Raw genomic sequence first — 19,051 nt, forward strand, 5'->3', positions numbered from 1 at the left:
ACCGTTTACAGCATCTACCATTGTGAGTTTTCATTGTGACCATTTTGCCCATTCAAATTTTGCGGATTTAAACTTAGGAAAAAAAGATTCTATTCTTCAGTCAAGTTTTGGGCTCTAATATGTCTTACCAAGCACAGTTTTAGATATTATAATTTTTATTTTGTGTTATTTTTACCAGCAATACCCATTATAAGCTCGATAAAGACTGACGACATGCACTTAAGTCTTATTTAATCTCTAAGAAAATTGCGTGCAATTCTCCTGAGATATTCTAGAAGTTTTCGGCATCCTGAATTGGTCTACTGCCTTTCTAACAAATTTCTTCTACAAGTCTCTAATCTGTATGGTAACAGTGCCCAGTGCTGGCAGTGCAAAGAGCAAAATGATGAAACTGAAGTGGTAGGCTTGTGATAGCAAGATCAACATGTGTTGCGTCATGACTGGAACACAAAGACCAGGGGAACTGAAGCAGCTCTGAGGACTGGGAGCTGACTCCCTTGCAACTTGCTTTGTCCTCACTTCTCTCTCTGCTTCTGCTCGCGCCTCCTCTGTCTACAAAAATGCTTCCTGTGACTAATCAGGATTGCTCGACTCCCTTACAACCTCAGCACTCCCAGAGTCCATTATGGCTGACCTGGCCCCTCTTTCTGTATCGTGACCTCTCAGCTTTAATCCCCTTACTTTCTAAAATATGATGTCTGGGTTCAAATTCCTGAGAGAGGGAAAGTGACTAGCCCAATGTGACTAGTGACAGGGACCCAAGTTCAGGGAATCTTGCTCAGGGATCTCCCTAACCCAGTAATTCTCAGTGTGATCTGTGGATCACCTTCAGGTCTGAGCATCACCCCTCTACATTCCACAGCCTCAGGTCCCTCCCCTGACTTATGCTTCCCTCAACCATAAGGGAAACCAGGCAAGAAGCTGCCAGGTCTCTCTGCATCCCTTCCTTACACTGTACTCCGGAAAAGCATCCTGATTTAGCCCAAAAAAGCTCCAGGCTCAAAGCATCTTTTAGGCCAATTCCATTGCCTAAACACTGATTCTGGGTAATTCCTAAATTCTCTGAGTCTTTAATTTCCTTATCTGTAAAATGAGGGATATATCTACTTTACAGAAAGAAAATACCTAATATACATATACAAAGAGCCTGGCGCCTAAAAAGCACTCAGCAAATATTGGTTCCTTTTCTGCCGAGGGCAAGTCTGTGATGTCACCTTCAGACACGGGGAGGACGGCACAGTACTAGTGTGCGGCGGCAACCATCAAAACACACGAGATGAACCCAGGAAATAGATGAATGGATCTGCCAGCAAGAGACATTGTTATTTTTTCTCCCTGCCAAGCCTAATTTTCCCAGAGACACTGCATTTCTTTGGATAACTCAGCAACCACTCAATCCAGATATAGTCTCTCAGGCAGGCAACATGTTTACAGTCAAAATGCTCACTTCCACTTCAAGTTTCCAATCCCCTGCTGCTACTTTCTGCAAACTTAATTAATTAGTTGCATCTAACATTTGTTCAACCTCATGCAGCAATGGGAGACTGGAGGGAACGGGCTCTCATAAATTAAAAACATTTCAAAATATTGTCTTCTCCCAAGAAAACATTTCTTCTTCTTTTTTTTTTTTAAATTAACACCCCATTTGGATAACTTTAAGGTTTCAAAAGAAAACAAACAAGGGAGTTCCAGTTAATGCTGACTGTCTTTAACTATTTCACTGCCATTGATCTATGCTGCCTAAGCATTGTCATCCTCTTAACAGAAATGCAGCGGGTCCTATACCTCTCTCCTTCGTGATGCTTAGGTAATTACATCACATATGGTCCTGGTGTGAAAATGCCTGCCACACACTCCATCAGCCAGCAGATTAAGAGATGCCTAAACCCTAAGTGATAATGGTGTCTCAGAAAATTAAAAGCTCACGTGCCACATCGAAGGCAATGATGTGAAGCAAGAGGGTACAGTAAATTTTTGTCTTTCTTCTTGATTTGGTTGTTTCACTACCAAGCCATAATTATACTGACTAAGACTAAATAACGGGAAGAATGGTTAGGAAATGGCCCTGCAAGCAAATGCCACCCTAGCCGAACAGATTAATCCAAGTGGTTCCGATCAGGGAGTTCTGATCTGTTGGCTTGGTTGACGGTCACCAGATGAGTAGGTATGATCTGGGGGACATCTCCTCCACTGACCAATGAGTGTGAGACAGTGTCCCAGTAGGTGCTGCTCTCCACTACCTGCCATGATTTTTATATGGTGTTTCCTTATCTGAAAAGGATCCACGTGGTTGGTGAGGTACTCTGTACAGTTCTATACAAACGTGTATTGTTCTTGCTGTTGTTACTACGGTTATGAATAACATCGTAGAAAGAGCACTGAACCTGGAGCTGTGACGTGAGTCTTAATCACAGCTCTGCTGATAAAAGGTAAGACAGCACAGTCATGGCAGTGAAGAGTGACACAGTACGAACAGTGACAGGTGGAAGACCCGATATTCGGGGGTGCTTCTACAGGCCCTCGAAGACTGTTAGAATGGCCGTGACTGTGTGGAATTAGCACTGATTTCTTTTTAGTTTACTCTGGTGTATTTTCATCTTTTAATGTGTGCTGATAATAATTCTAAGATTCAAAATTATGTCACAAACACAGTTTGAGGATCAGTGGTTAAACCATGGAAGTGGAAGAGAACAAAGGGGAAACTTAAGAATGCAGAGACTGAACCTGGAGTCACTAATTCAGTACCTTTAAATTCTTAGAAATGTGAGGGTATGAACATTTTCAGAGTCCTGTCACAGTGATGTTGACTATGGCACTAGAAAACTTATCAAAGCTGCTATAACAATAAAAAAAAAAAACTTGGTTTATTTTGTACAAATAATACCAATAGTTACTTACATTAAAATAGCTCCACTTATGCCTAACTATAATAGGCCTGGTAATTGGCATCATATTAAATATATTGGATTAATTTATTCTAATATTTATTGGATTTTGCTCAGTTTTAACAATGTCTAGCTCATATGTGTGTATGCTCAAATATACATAAAGAGGGGTAGATATAGCAAATCTCTCTATATATACAGATATAAAATATATATTCACATACATTTTATATATTACTCAAATATAGATAAAGATACAGAAATATAGCATCATCTCTGTCTCTTCACACATATGTGCGTAGGTGTGTGTATCTGAACACACGCACGAAGAGAGAGACAAAGAGGATGAGAGAAATAGGCAGAGACAGAGCACAGAAAATTGGTTGCCTACGAGTTGTCAAGAGCCCTTCTCATCGCTGAAATAACCCAGGTTTGGCTGGGGATGGTAATATGTCCAACCAAAAACACAGTATTTGAAGCATTGCCTGCGAACAGGACTGCCTGTATGTATCTAACTGTTGAGCAACAAAACGGAAGCAGAACTTGTGGGCTGGCACTTCCAGAGAAGCAGGTTAAAAGTAGGGCTGACTAGGCTGACAAGCCCCCTTGCCCCTTGCCTTCCCACTTCCCTCTCTCTGGAGCATGGGTACCACGCTTGATGAAGATCAGCCGGCTCATAATTCAAAAACGACAAATCCATGCTAAGGATGGCAAAGTGGAAAGATAGAGGGACGCTGGGTCTCTGCTCTTATCAAGATTTGCCAGGTGAGCTGTGGATGGCCAGCCTCTAACACTTCTTTTCTATGAGAAAAATCAAACTCCTAATTTTTTAAAGCCACTGTTTGGGAGCTTCTGTTCTCAACAGTCAAATGGAATTCCTAACTGATGCAAGAGGAACATTGATCCTTACCCTCAAGGCATTTACAGTTTTACTGACAGCACCAGATAGGTATTCATGTTTGGCCAGATTAAACAAGAAAATGGACATGTATATGACTGAGTGCTTTCCAAGTCGTGCAAGCCATAAATGCTGCAGGAGTTCAAAAAGGAGAAAGAAGAGTATGCACTGGAGTGTTTGAAACACGTCTTCATGTGGAAGAGACTTGAGCTGGCCCTAACACACAGAGAGATGTTAATAATTAGAGATTTAGGGAGTGGGTTCCAGGCATGGAGAATAGCAAGAATTTAGACACAAAGACAGAAAAAAAAAAAAAGCACAGTTTGCTGACTGACTGGACCCAGAGGAGAATGTGCAGACTGTGGGGTAGCTAAAGATGAATTTGAATAGGTAAGACGGGGCTGGGAGACAATGGCCTTGAAAATCAGACTGTGGAATCTGGATGTTCAGGCAGTGTGCAGCTGTTAATCATCAGCTTCTTTTTTTTCCTGGCCTTTTGGCTATTCACTAGTCCCGTGTTTATAACTGCTTATGAGATAGCTCCACCGGACATCCCAATTGATCCCAGATACAACGTGTCTAAAAATAGAACTCATCATTTTCCTTCATCAAGAGATCAGTGGTATTATCAATCATCTAACCTTCTAGGATAGGAATTTTGGAGTTACCTTTGACTTATTTTTCTTCTCCCAACTCCTATATCCAATGCCATTTCGTCTCAGCCTTCCTTCGTCCCTTCCAAATGTCTCTTGAGTTCATTTCTCACCACCCATTCTACCTTCATCACCTGGAGTTGTCTGTTAACCCTGTCTCCCACAAGAGCCCCTTAACAAATCTCTCCCTCTTGACAGCCTCGCCCTGCTGTAGTCATCCAATGAATCGCTGCCAGAAAAATCTTCCTAAAACTACTATTTAAATCACATTAGCCCACCCTATCCCATACTTCAAAACCTACATTCTTCTGTGGAGCTCCCAAGACCATTCATATTATTGCCACTGAGCCAATCTACCTTATTTCCCACAACACTGGAAGCTGCAACCAGCGCTGCCGTCATCCAGACCTCAAAGGACCAACCCACTCCACTCTCATTCCTAGTCCTCACTCACTTAAAATGCTCACTCTTTTCCTTTTGGGCTATCTAAATACTAGTTACACTCGAGGCTCAGGGAACTAACCTCTTCCTCAAAGGTTATTTCAATCAACATTGGCTTTCCCTTTTCTGAGCTCCCACCCCATTTACAGTTGGTAACACATAATGTATTATTTCTAATCGTTCACGTGTTTCAAGTTTGCCAGACTAAACTGTAGGAGACTGTAAGATCTCTGGAAAGTTAAAACTTTTCCCATCAACTCACAGGGTTGGGGGACCCCTATGCAACACATCTTTACCATTCCCCCTACAGAAGGCTTCAGTCTCTGCCAGAGCAAATCCAACTATATACTCTCCAATACAGTAGACATTCAACAAATACCCATTCAATTAATGACTTATGAAACTTTTCCAATACTATGTAAGGCTAATAAAAATTCAATAAATACTTCTTGATCTTTGGTGACAGTTCACTAATTGAGATCTACAAATGATACCGTGAACATATGCTGTAGAGACATTAATCATTCTTGTTTTCCATATCCGTGAATGCTGACTCTGTCATGAGTTTTAGATACTGAAGCCAATTTAGTTTACATGAACTATAAAAACTAAAAGAAGTTCCATTGCTTTATAGAGTTTATTATGGTTTAATGACCACTGATTATAGTTTGGTTAATCCCCATTCATGGACAAATTTACCTTGAATTGCTGGACAATTAACTATACCATTGTTCAAAAGGCAATAATTATTTCTAGCTGAAAATTGAGAGGTATGGAACTGAACCAGCTGTGCCCATCCAAAATTCCTAATGAATTCTGAAAACCCATATTGTCCTTTTCCACTTGTCAGGTCCACTTGATACTACCGTGGTTTTCCCTTTCAATTAAAAGGAAATAATTACATTTGCAGGCACGAAGAAAGTACTGATTTAAAGGGTATATTGGGGGAAAAAAAAGGGTATATTGAGCAAGAAGAACTATACATTTAAAGAAGCAATTCATTATCTTCTGACAAATAATTGATACCTTTGTTAATTTCTCAAAAACAGGAAAACTAAACTTTCAATCAATATATACATATTCTTGAAAATGTATCATTACTAAATCGACTACATTGCTTTGTTTTAGCAGGTCATATGATACACCAGAAAAAACTCTGGATAATGTGTTTTTAAAATTTTCCTTTCATCTTGACATCACTAAATGATTGGGAGTATTCACCGCTGAGTTCTTTAATGACAATATCCTTTCTCTTACAAATGGCTTTGAAGTCTTCTCCCGCCTATTGCAAGTATTTGGATACTTCCCCGGCAAGGGTGGGCAGGAAGCCAACACAAGCCACCAGGTGCCAATATTACACCTGACAAATTAGCCACACGACTGGAAAAGGGTGGGTCCATCCTCCTGTTAGGGGTTCATTTCCTCTCATTTTCCTATGAACAGGAAGTCATTGGAATGGGGAAAAAAGCTTTTCTTAAAGACCCATATGACCAAAGGTCTGGACTTGTTAACTCCTTGCTGACAAAAAAACGGGGAAGCAAGTTCAAACTAATTACAAGACTTTATTTACGTTGACTCGCCTCACCCTACGGACCGTCTGGGTTCCAGGATATTGTGATTTCGTTAACACACAGAGTGTTCGTGAAGCAGGTGAACAGAGCCCTTGGCATCACGTGGTATAATTACAACTGACAGAGGATGCAGAGCGACCACAGCCCTTGCACAAAGCTCAGGAGCCTAAAGACTGGAGAGGTCCTGACAAGATCTGACCGAGACCACGGGGAGCCAGAACCCTATTTAACTGACCCAATTCAACAAGACTGATTTGAAGAATTTAACCAGAGTTGACTGAGATTCCATAAAATACAGCACTATGTTCGTATAATACTCAATTCAATTACACTCCATGAACTAATGACTTGTAACTGCCTCCTAAAGATCAGTTATTCAGCTTGATGAGTGTTAAATAAAGCATAATAAAAGGAATGTTTTCCAGCTGAAAAGTAAGCCAAAGAAGTGGATGCTTATACTCAACTTAGTGCTATTCCAACAGATGGCTACTACACAAAATAATGTCGTGAAATGTAATGCATAAATAATTATTATTTATTTATACATATTTATACACATTTTCTTTAAGTATTACCAAAATGACATAGTACAATGGATGATAGTCTATAACTTGCTTTTTCCATGTGACAACATACTACTGACATGGGTCCTTGACAGTCTACACGTTATGCTCATTAATTTTAACTGATACATCCAATCAACTCCCTCACTTTTTGCCAATCTGATACATAGAAAATGGTAACTCATGTTCTCTTTTTGTACATTTCTTTTACCAATAATAAGGTTGAGCATATTATTCAAATATTTATTAGCCATTTGCATTTTCTGCTGAGAATTGCTTATTTTATATCTTTTGCCCATTTTCAGTGAGTTACTTCTATTTTTCTCATTAACTTGTGGCACTGTTTGAATGTGGGTCGAAACTCTATAATGTATAATGTATAATGTATAATTCAAATATTTTCATCCCAATCTGCCATTTCTCTTTTAACCTCGTTTATGATATTTTTGTTTAATGAAGTCAACTCTGTTAGCTTAATGGCTTCTGGATCTCCCATCTTATTTACAAAGACCTTCTCACCCAAGAATATTAAAAAAAAAAAAAAGATTTGTTCATATTTCCTTCCAACACTTGTATAGATTTGGTTTTTATGTTTCGAGCTTCATTCCATCTGGAATTTACTTTTGTGTATGGTATGAGTCCAGATGGAGAGCCAGTTGTCCCAGTACCATTTACTGAACAGTCTACTCTTGAGCTACTGATTTGAAATGCCTCCATAATATCTGTTACATTCCCCTGTTTCTTAGGTCTGTTTCTGGACTCTAATCTTTTTTAGTCATTTTATTTCTCTATCACTAAACTTGTGTACTAACCGTATCACTACAATCGTGTATTGCTTAAGATGGATACACAGCTTGTTTTGATAATTACTAGGGTAAGTCCCCACTCCTTCTAATTTTTTGTTTGTTTGTTTTTGCATGGCTATTGTCATGCGTTGCTGGAGATGATCCTTAGAATAGGCTGTTCAAGTCCTATTAAAAGTCCCATTGGAAATGGGATTGCATTTCAACCGATGAAAAAAACTGAGTGCAATTTTACATCTAAAATGCATCTGATTTAAAGTGCAAAGTTTCATAAAATGAAATATATTACAATGCTTTTAAAAGTTAAACCAATAAATAAATGGGATATTTTGTCATTTTTGTTAGGTCCTAGCAAGACTTTCAAGGAATAAGTGGAAACACCTCCTTTTGATTGGCTGCTCAAACAGTAGCTATTCTCTGCTAGGAAACCATAGTGTATGTTATGAGGACTAAGAGATGTACGTGCCCTTGTCCTTGGAAACTTATAACCTACTTCACCAGATAAGATGTATATACATACACATATAAAGGCATACTGATATACACAAAATACATGTTGATATAAGGCAGCTTATATTAAGAATCAAATATGTTACCACAGACAACAAGAGCAACAAGAGTTCAAAGGCAGGAGGTTCACAGTAGGGAGACCTGAGAGGCTCACTCTTGCTCTCAGTTTACAGAAGAGGATGTTCAGACCCAGTCAGATCAAGCCACGGAGCTAAGAAGTAACAAAGCGTCAGGTCTGCTGTTGCCCATTCCAGCGACCTGCCCACTGCATCAAGCTGTCGCTCTTTTACACATTTATGTGCAGACCATTTTAGAATGGTCGAGAAATCTGGATGTGTGAAGCAGAAGAGTCCTTTGGAAAACTCTCATTTATAACCATGTCAATACCCACACAGTAGTTTCCCCAAATGAGCTAAAAAAGAAAAGGTTGCATTCAAACAACTCTATTTGGGCTTTCTTTTGATCTAGATGACATCAAGTAACAGATATTAATGATGTTCCACTTTTCAACCAGTGGTTTTGACATTAGAACACATAGCCCAAGTCTAGGTAATAAAATGCCAGCAATTTTTTTGCCCCTTTAGGCAATTCATCCCCTTGTCATATTTTAAAGCCCTCAGGTAACAAACCCTAAGACCCACAGGAATCTTTACACCTGTGGAGAAGAGATTTCTAAAACTCAACATCAAATCCACTTTTGATTTTCCCTTGAGTTTGTTTCTGTCAATGTTAGGCAGGTAACACATTTCAGCTTTTAAGCCATGAAGTGATCTTTTTTCAGAAAAAAAAAAAAACTGCATTCACAGCTTTAATCTTATATTTCCATGCGTATTGAGTTAAATGTTGTAAAACTATCAATTCTGTCAAAACCTAGCAAAGAGAAAACAGGACACCATGCAATCTTAATGTCCAAACTGACTAGTGATTATCAGAAATTAAATGTGCAGGAATTCCAAATCTTTTTTGATCTGAGATGTCTAGATAACTTTTGTTTTTCCATAATTGTATGAGGTTTCTACATAGTATTTAAGAATCAATTATATTGCAATTGATGTAATTAACTCTAATAATCCATTAAAAGTCAGTAGGAGGGCTATTCAAGTCAATAGAAAAGAAGGAGTATATTATGAAGGTGTTATTAACCTATACAGAATTTTACCAGACATTTTCTTTTCTTACATAATAAATACACAGCGGTTAGGAAGGCTGTCATTATAATTTTATGTGAACAATAGTCCATCACTTCTTTTCCTGTGCAACCCTTAACTAATTCCATGTACCATGCACAAGTAAAATGAAACCTTTTCTAATCAGGGTACAGTCAAATCAATCATCTATTACTCCATGATTAAAGAAGAACTCCTTCCCAGCTGGGTGGAAGAGAACCGAGGACCGGCAGAAGTTTCCAGCCCACCTCTTCTTTCGGCTGACAAGTCTTTTCTGATGGCTGTCTGTATGTTGCAACTAATCAAAGATTAAACAGTCATCCAGAAAGTTCCGTTTAGAATCCTCTAGCAATCACTAAATTGCCTCTGAAAGGGTGGCTCCATGTTCCCTTGGGTGTCAAGTGAACTCCAGAGCATTCCAGACCTTTTCCGTTACGTGAGAGGAAAAGGTCCCTCTCCCTTGCGGCGTTCCGCATGTCCACCCTCCTTCCTCAGGCACCGCGTTTGTCCTTCCTAGCTGGGACCCTCCCGGACATCTAACACAGCCAACCTCCACAGAGCTGGCCAGGTCATCCCTGGGGCTCCAGGTCACACGGCAAATGCTAGGGGCTCAGCCTGCTTCCCCTCCCTTCTCCATTCCCAGTACAGTAAAGTCAGGAGAGCACAGCACACTAGTCAGACAGTTCACAGGTCACCAAACACACAGACTGTCCTTCTCCGAAACGATGCTCATTTCTCACCAGGCACCCAGTTCTGCTTTTCCAATTGATGATGAACCAAAAATATTGTACAGCAATATTTGCATGAGAGGACACTTCGTTGCTGGTCTTAGCCAAGCACCCTACTCTAGACTTCATTAGGAGTACAGACTGTGTTTGCTGTTTCTGGCTTCATATCTGTATCACGGCAACTGTCCCCATAGGTGGGGACAGCATGCAATATCAGGAATAACATTTCCCACACAAATAATGGCGATGCCTGCAAAGGTTCAGAGCTGCAGGGGTGGTGGGGGAAAGAGTATGGCCCCTGGAATCACAAGACTTGGGGTGAGTACCGGCACTGCCCTGCATTGGCTGTGTGACCCGGAGGCTCCTCTGTCCCCTCATCTGTAAGGTGAGTAGAAAAAGAACCCACATCACAGGACTGTTCTCAACTTAGCCCCTTTACATTAGGAGGAAATGAGACGAACATGAGAAATACGCTTTGTGCATCAGAAAACACTACACAAATCTGAGGCTTTGTTTATGTTGATAGCACTGTTCAAAGTCACCGAGAGCTCTCAAAGCCAAGGAGAAAAGGGATAAAGCAATAATGCTCAAACTTTGGTTCACATGAGATTCATCTCAGGACTTATTTCAAAGTACATATGCCTGTTTCCCAGGTGATTCTGATTCAAACTACAGGCTGAGAGACAGTGGGATAAGGGATAGGCTGAAAATGGATTCCCATTCATTCATCAGATATTTTAAGCACTAGGAAGCCTTAGAGGATACAAATAATTACGAGATATGGTGCAATGTCAAGCTCTACATGTAGAAAGAAGACAAACATCCAGAAGTAGATAAAATGCAAAGCTGTGGATGTCAAAGCAGAAAAGACAGTTCATATATAAGACCTCTTCTGGTTTCTCCCTGGAGCCCTGAAAAACAAATTTGTATTCCCTGGAAGAAAATTCCAGTTCTCTCTTAATCCTCAATTATGCACTGCATGAACCTCAGTCCTAGGCCCTGAGAGTCACCATGAGTCACAGAGTCTCAGGCAGGAGTCAAGGAGAGGGTTTGGATCCCATCCCATCCCCTCTCCTGGAGAGCCAGGCCTCACCGTGAAGAGACATCTCTTACTCAAAGGGTTCATCTCAGAGGTGGAACAAAGGACCCTTTTCATTCTGGAGAACTCCTGTTTTATGCGGTGCAGGGAAAGACCAGATGAACCCACCAGAGGCATGGGCAGCCACAGTGACTAGAATATGAGACTTCCCCTCTGAAGGTTTCACTTTGAATCTCCTCCCTAAGGCCAGTCCCGGAGAGAGCGTTTGGACACAGCAAAGCAGTGGCTTCAAAGTCACAGTGACTTTCTATGTGCCTGGGAGGAGATGGAGAATGTCACCTTCCTTTTTTCTGAAACTCCCATCATGACTTTGTACTGGTCCCAAGAATACAGAGAAAAGAGACCTGGTCCCGGAGTCAGGAGACCTGGGCTGTCATTCTGCCCCGGCCAGTAATGAGCTGGGGAACCATCTCTCTGTCTTCGGCCACATCCTCTTCCAAAGAGGAAAACTGAGGGGACTGATGTCTCCCCGAGCTACTTCACAGGATTAACAGGAGGGCTAGATGAAAACCTCCTTTGAAAAGTAAAAAAAGATCACCGGGATATAAGAAATTAATATTCAAGCCCCCAGGTTAAAAATGTCAACTTCTCAATTATCCAATTTGATTATGAACCTCGTCCCCAAGATCACTAAAGTTCTCTCTGCCGCTTTGCTTTGAAGGTAGAGGCTGGTCCTCTGATAAGTCACTGCCATTGATTCCTTTGCAGATAAAGACGTGCAGGACTAGAAGGCCGGGCCTATTGAATTCTCTCCGACTCTTGCGGGTGTGCTTTCCTCACTCCAGGCCGACAGACGCTTGAAATGGCCCTGCTCTCCCACCCCCGGCCTCCGCCTGACCACACAGACCTGGAGGGACCCAAGAACAGCTGACCCCGTCGCATTCATGTGACACCTTTGTTCAGCGCTAAAATCCACTTGAGAGGGGAAAAAAATACCTCAACCAGGAAATAAATCTTTTACTGCTATTTCATCCTCCCCTCACGTGGCGCTGGAATATCGCTTTAAAGAACATTCTTGTGGCCTTTCCAGGGCTTTTCCTTTAGGTCTGCAAACAGGAGTAGCCCGTCCAAGGGGAAACTACTGCCCAGCAGAGCAGTTCTTCAAAGGGGACTTCTTCGGGCAGGAAAAGGGAACGTCTGATACTGTAGCTGAATAAACAGACTCATCAAGCCCCGTGCCAGACTGGAAAACCAGGCCCCGTGAGCCCGCGGCCGCCAGCCACGCAGCGCGTGCGCGCCCTGGCGCTGGCCCCCGGGGCTCGGGCCTGCCGTCTCTCCGCTCTCTCTTCCGTTCTGCCATCTTCACCAGATGCCTTAATGTCCCTGGGTAGAGAGCTCCTGTTTTGATTATCATTAATTGGTTGATGTAAGAGGCTCTGCAAGTTTCCAAGGCTGTTTTGGAACCACAAACTGTCCCATCACCTCTACGCTCACCTTCTCCCTCAACCTTCACATATTCCCACAGTCACCGACATTTCTCAGAAAGGAGCTCCATTTAGGGGCAGAACAGACAATTCGCATCCTCGATGTTGTAAGCCTTGGACGGGCGGCTAACAGAATCTGAGAGCTGGGCGGGCCCTTCAAAGGTCCTTATTTTTAGGAAAAGCTACAAATTTACAGACTCAGAAAAAGGGAATCGTCTACTCTGGTCCAGAGTCAACAATCCATTTGCGACACAGTTCAGTGTTTCACGGTCTATAGTAGAAGGACTTCCAAATACTTCAAATAGATTTACACTGTATTTAGTTTTTCCACTTGAATAGCTGGTCATAAGTGAAATTCCAAACCGAGGTCACAGTAAGGCTTAGGCTTAAAAATTGGAATTTGTCTTTTCCATATGGAAAATTTTTTTTTCTTTTTAAAAAAATTATGCCAGTAAAAATGTTAATGGTTATTTGGATAATCTGGACACTAACTAGTTTTATTACCTTCTATGTCCACACATACTCATATGGACAGGGGCAATTCTCTGTGGATTTCCCAAGACACATTATCAATCCTATGAGGACTTTTTTTCAATCATCCAAAAACTAGGCAGAGAGTCTCACTCTGATTGCTTTAATCATAATGTTTAAACCCTCTCTTAAATATTTCTTTGAGAAAAAAATTCTTGGATGATAAATGTATTTGGAAAAAATTGATAAAAGTCTGCAATACCTACTTTGAAAGGGAAAACTCAGCTCTTTAATTCACTTAGCTTCTATCCACCATCGGCTTCTGGCTCGTTTATTATCACACTTCATGACTGTACTATATAAAACGCCTCTGTAACTGGCTTTATAAACTTCAAATTCCAACAAAAGCAACAACAAAGAATCGAAAAAAATTAGCAGGATTAAGTAAATATTAGCTCAGTACGGATATCTGAGACCCAAAGCATTTTTTCCCTCAATAATACGTTCAGCCACTCAATCACATCCCACTTCCCCATCAACGTTAATGCATAGGGTGTCATCTTCTAAAAACTAGTGGAGTTTCACACCACATGTTTGTCCATGCTGAACACGCGTCAGTAATTACTATGGAGTAAGCGAAGACCAATGCAGGTGTCCTTGCTGTCATTAATCACCACCACCAACTGAAGTCCAAATTAGCCTTGAATTGGTAAACTTATTTTACTAGTTGCCCAGCACTATGCTGTATCTACCTTTGAGGAAGGAGAAAACAATCCTATTTCAGCTACTCAGATGCTGTCTGATGAGTAATACCTGGAGGGTTAGAAATAGCTCATCAACAAATAGATATCTTAAATGATTTTTGTATCGGCACCACCAAAAATTGCCTATCAAACTAAGAAGAAAAAAAGCCAGTGACTCTTTTGAACCAGTAGAATTTTAAAATGCACCTCCTCTCCATCTGACTTGCATAGATTAGGTTCTCAGTTATGCAATCATTGGCACAAACACCCCCTTAGACATGATGAAGGGAGAAGGTGGGAGACATTCGCTGCAGTTACCTTTGCCCAGGTTTTATTTGTTCTGCAGATAATAAACTTTGGACTTCTTTACCCAACCAGTCATCTTGCACAAACAGTAAACACTCTCAAAACTTTCTGTACCCAGGGGACTCCTGAGAAAACAAAACTGGGAGAAAAAAAGCATGATTAATATCTACTTTCTTCGGTCAACATCCTAAAGTTGAGCAATTTCTCAACATCTTAAAAGGGACTGTCCTGCGTCAGGTTGAGAGTTAGTAAACTACCTATTGATCAATTAACTGAAATCAGTAGTAACTGGAGTCAGAATTCTGAGCTTGCAAACACCCATTCTGTAACTATTTCCTGTTCCTCCACGTAGCATCATGAAGACCTTGCCCACATTCATTCTTTGTAAGCAGTCATTTCTAACCTTTTAGGTCACATCCCTCCATCAATAAAAAAAATTTGAGGCAACCTGTGTATTTTTACTTAAAAGTTACATACGTATTTCTGTAAAACATTTCATGTAAGATGAAATTTAAAATTGAAATAAGCAGAAGATTTAATATCTTCTTTCTGTACTTTAATGGATCATTTTGGATTCTCCATAGGGTATGAATATCCTACTTCTGAAACCACTGCTTTAAGAATGCGATGACCCACCATTCCTGCACTCGGTCACCACCTTGCCCTAAGCAAAACTTGTTTTCAAGAAAAGATCTGCTATCAGTTATTATCACTTTATGCGAATAAAGACCCATCATTATATTAATTCTTCCAATAGGATTTACACTAATTATGAGAAGAAAGCTTCAGTCCACATTAATGTAATATCAGTGATATGGAAATAATTCATGATATTTGGAGAAAGGAAAAGTGTTTCCTGGTGACCCTGAAATCAGACAAATCGGGATGCCCCTTATCAGTGAACAGGCAAGGGCAGCACCAATCTTTGATATAAAAAGCTTTCGGGGACAACCAATTAGTTAGAAGAAGGAAGAGTAGAGATGATACGATGGTAGGAGATTTTTCCTGAGGCCAATCCTAAGTTTTTACTAAAATTGTAGGTTCAGCGTTACAGCTCTTTTAGAATTTGCCTAGTAGGTTTTCCGATCTACACTGGAAAGCCCCTATGGAAAAAAAAAAAGTTGTATGTTCATTTAGGGAGTCAGCATTGGGGGAAGTATTTAAACATTATAGGGGAGGAGCTGAAGTTCTCCAAGCCATCCTTGTGGTTCCCTCACAACCAATGAAAACAAAACTTGATAAATCCCACAAGGCCAACACAGAAACTCAAAGGCTCGGTAGCCTCAAGTTGAGAAGTAAGACTTCTATAAATCTAGGGGAAAAAAAATCATTTTTGCCCCAAATAATCAGTCACAAGTACTTGCACAGCTCAAGTACTTACGTTTGTCGTGGATTTATGAAAAGAATTTTCTCAGAGGATGGAGGGGAGGGTATAGCTCAGTGGTTAGAGTACATGCTTAGCATGCACAAAGTCCTGGGTTCAATCCCCAGTACCTCCATTAAAGAAATTTTTAAATAGATTAATAAATAAAAATCTAATTACCTCCCCCCCCCAAAAGAATCTTCCCTGAGGAAAAGATGAACAATGATCTAGATTATTTTCATCTTTATGAAGTTGAGGTGCTCTAAAAATCTGAATAATCCATTATAATATATATTGATCTAATTCATCACGTAATTATACAATAGTCTATTTTATTATAAACTATAAAAACAAAAGATGTCAACCAACTGTGGAGAGATGTCTCCTGTGTATGTATACAATACTACACATTATTATGTGTGTATGTAAATATATATATGCATGTACATATATGTATATTTGTGTGTATACAGAAGCTCCTGCCGGTTTACCAACTATTTGGGCAAATTAGATGCCCATGAAAAGTTATAAAGTGCTATATCTATCGGCAGGCACAAAACAACAACCTAACACAAAACACGTCAAGTCAGCATGTGCTGGCCGAAGGAAGAATAGGATATAATTAAAATCTATTATGAATTTCCAGATAAGGTAGAAACAGGCATTTCAGATAGGTAAATAAATTGGTATGAGAAATGGAAAGAAGTTTCATTTAGTAAATCACACCCAGGGGACAGAAGATTTCCTAGTGGGAGAAAAGTATGCACATTGATGAAGAATGAGCTACAAAGTTAAAGTGAATGGATTGATACAGGAGACTTGTTATATGACAATTAAGCCAAAATTTATTTTTGTTTGAATCAGTCCTGTCCTTGAGGCAAAGTATATATTACTGTTGCTGTTTTACTTAAACTGTCCCCTATAATGTCTTTTCATGCTCTGTGAGATAATACAGCATAAAGACATAACCTAAGAAGGCCCAGTATGATACTAGTTCCACGGCAGGGAAGTTGACGAGTGTACCCAGGAATTCTGCGTGCTCTTGGACCTTTTCAGGCTTTGACCTTTGTCTCTGAAATGTCAAGGTATCTCTTGTGTCATCATGAGTCCCCTCCCCCAGCCCCTCATAGCTGTTACACCAAATGGACACAAACTATGCCAAAAACAATATGATCTGAGAATTGCTGAACAGCGCTGATTCTTCTGTCAACACTCCTGTCCTGAAATCTCCTTTTACTTAACAAACCTAGATCACCTTCCTTTCATGATACAAGAGAGAAGAAAACTGAGGCAAATAATCCATTACTTCTCTCCAACAGGTAATTCTCAGGAGGGAAACTGACAGAGCCTGCCTGTCTAGTTTATCATGTGTTGTCCAGGCTCCCTTCTTGCTTTGTAATGGTCACAAGTTGCTCCACTTGCGTGAAATCAGAAATGCTCAAAAGAACAGAAGCTGGTCAGGAGCAAAATCTGACTTTTCACCTTTTCTTATAGTCCTTATTATGAGTTTAAAAAGCTAATTTCTGCCTCCACATCTGGCAGGAACTCCATATGTTAAGCTGCAGATGAATTTCCCAGTTTTATTCAGACTGTGTTTTTAAAAATACATGGATGAGACAGCTCATCAAATTGATTATCAAGTTATAGATTAGATAACTACAAATTTCATTCAGTTTGGTTATTGGGAAGGCCAAAATGACCAGAAGGTCAAATGATCAGAATAACTCTTGGACAGTTTCATAACCAAATATACTTGGTATTGAGATTTACTGTTCAGCAGTGGATAGTAAAAAACCATCATGTCAAACTAAAGTTAATTAAGCTAGATTTTAATCTCCACAAGGGCAGAGGCAGTGCCTGGTTTATACAACACTCTTCCCCAGCACCTATCATAGGGCTTGTCATATAGCAGGTGCCCGTGGTGGCTTGTCATTAAGATGACCATCATCAGTTCCCTTCCTCCTTGAAGGCACAAGCCATTCCACTATTGTGAGGTGGGATCTATTTCTTCAACTCCTGGAGTCTGGGCTGGCTGGTGACTGCTGTGACAAACAGAAGAGAGAAGTAACCTTCTTGACCTCTAGGACAGAAGAGGCTTTGCAACTTCCACTTGGATTTTTTTAGAACACTTGTGCTGGAGAAAGCTGGTCACAAAGTAAGAAGGCTGATTACCAAAGTACCAACAAGCTCCGAGGATGCCCCGGCTAATCTCGTGGAGAGAGAGAGGTCCCTGAAGAGCCCAGTGACAGGCACAGAGTGAAGGAACCTTTATCTAGCTCTAGCCTCAACCACCATCTGACCAGAACTGTATGAAGTTCTCCAAGAAAGAGCTGCCCAGCTTTTGCCCACCAACACCAAGAAAGATGCGTGATCATAATAAATGATTGCACTAAGTCACTAGGTTTTAGGGTAATTTATTACACAGCAATAGATAACTGGAACAGTGTTCAATGTTTATGGAATAAATAAATTAATTGATAAAAGAAGCCTCTAAGAATAAAGGGTTCCCGAGTGAACCCAGCAAAATCCATTAAATAGATTATTAAGGTGATGTCAACAACAGTAGAGACTATCAGAAAATTGGACAACTCTGCGGATAATTAAGGCCAAGAGGAAATCTGCTACAGAGTAGAGAAAGTAATTTTTTTGAGAGTGGAATTTTCCAGATTCACTAACCATCTTGACTGTATTCACTAGATGACTGCTAAATGCCCTATTCCCCTTTACACAAAGTAAACTCATAATTGTGTTTTAGCCATGATTCTAAGTGCAACATAGGAGAAAATATACTAACCAAGAAGGCACCTGGATAACCAAGGGAAAAAGACATTGTGAAGCCTGATTTTTCCAATGAAGACTCTCTTCTCTCTATTCTTTTAATTGTATAAAATAGACTTTGGTCTCGGTACACTGTGTAAAGCAACTAAATATAGCCAGAGACCAGGGTGGGTGGGAATGGAAAAGAGAGGCTGAATGCTGGGCACTAGCAGCTGTTACATCATCACATCCCCCATAATTGTGCTGTTATGCACACAGCTCTCTTCAGCTGGATACAGTCACCACTTGATAATGATGAAAAGATTAATTAGTGACATGATCTATATCTTTCATTTCTTTGATGGTTGTAAGTAAGCCTGAGTCATTCTACCATTATTTTTACTATAGGCACAATAGTCTTACCCTTTTTTGGTGAGGAAAGTAAGTATCAAGAGGATGTCTTTAATCTTCCATAGAGTTTCAACTCTTAGCCTTTTCAGATGAAATCACACCAGGATCCCCACCCTCTCCTGAGTATCCTTTCCTCATGGCTGAACAGGTCCTTCCTAATAACACCCAGACCCACCCTATCTCCTTTTTACTTCCAATACTCCAAACCTTGCCCCAGTGTGAACCCATAAACTCCACTTTCCCAAAAAGAACCCCAACC

General features: G+C 40.3%; 1 long non-coding RNA gene and 1 other non-coding gene across 3 annotated transcripts in view; one reads left to right on the forward strand and one right to left on the reverse strand.

Moving 5' to 3' along the window:
- Positions 1-19,051, reverse strand: part of LOC116148669 (uncharacterized) — an 84,509-nt gene that overhangs the window by 40,408 nt on the left and 25,050 nt on the right. The window lies entirely within an intron of this gene.
- Positions 15,305-15,366, forward strand: LOC116148738 (U7 small nuclear RNA). Its single transcript, XR_004132302.2, has one exon. It is a non-coding gene; the product is annotated as a U7 small nuclear RNA (small nuclear RNA).

Source organism: Camelus dromedarius, chromosome 21 (genome assembly GCF_036321535.1).
Source record: "Camelus dromedarius isolate mCamDro1 chromosome 21, mCamDro1.pat, whole genome shotgun sequence".
Lineage (NCBI taxonomy): Eukaryota > Metazoa > Chordata > Mammalia > Artiodactyla > Camelidae > Camelus > Camelus dromedarius.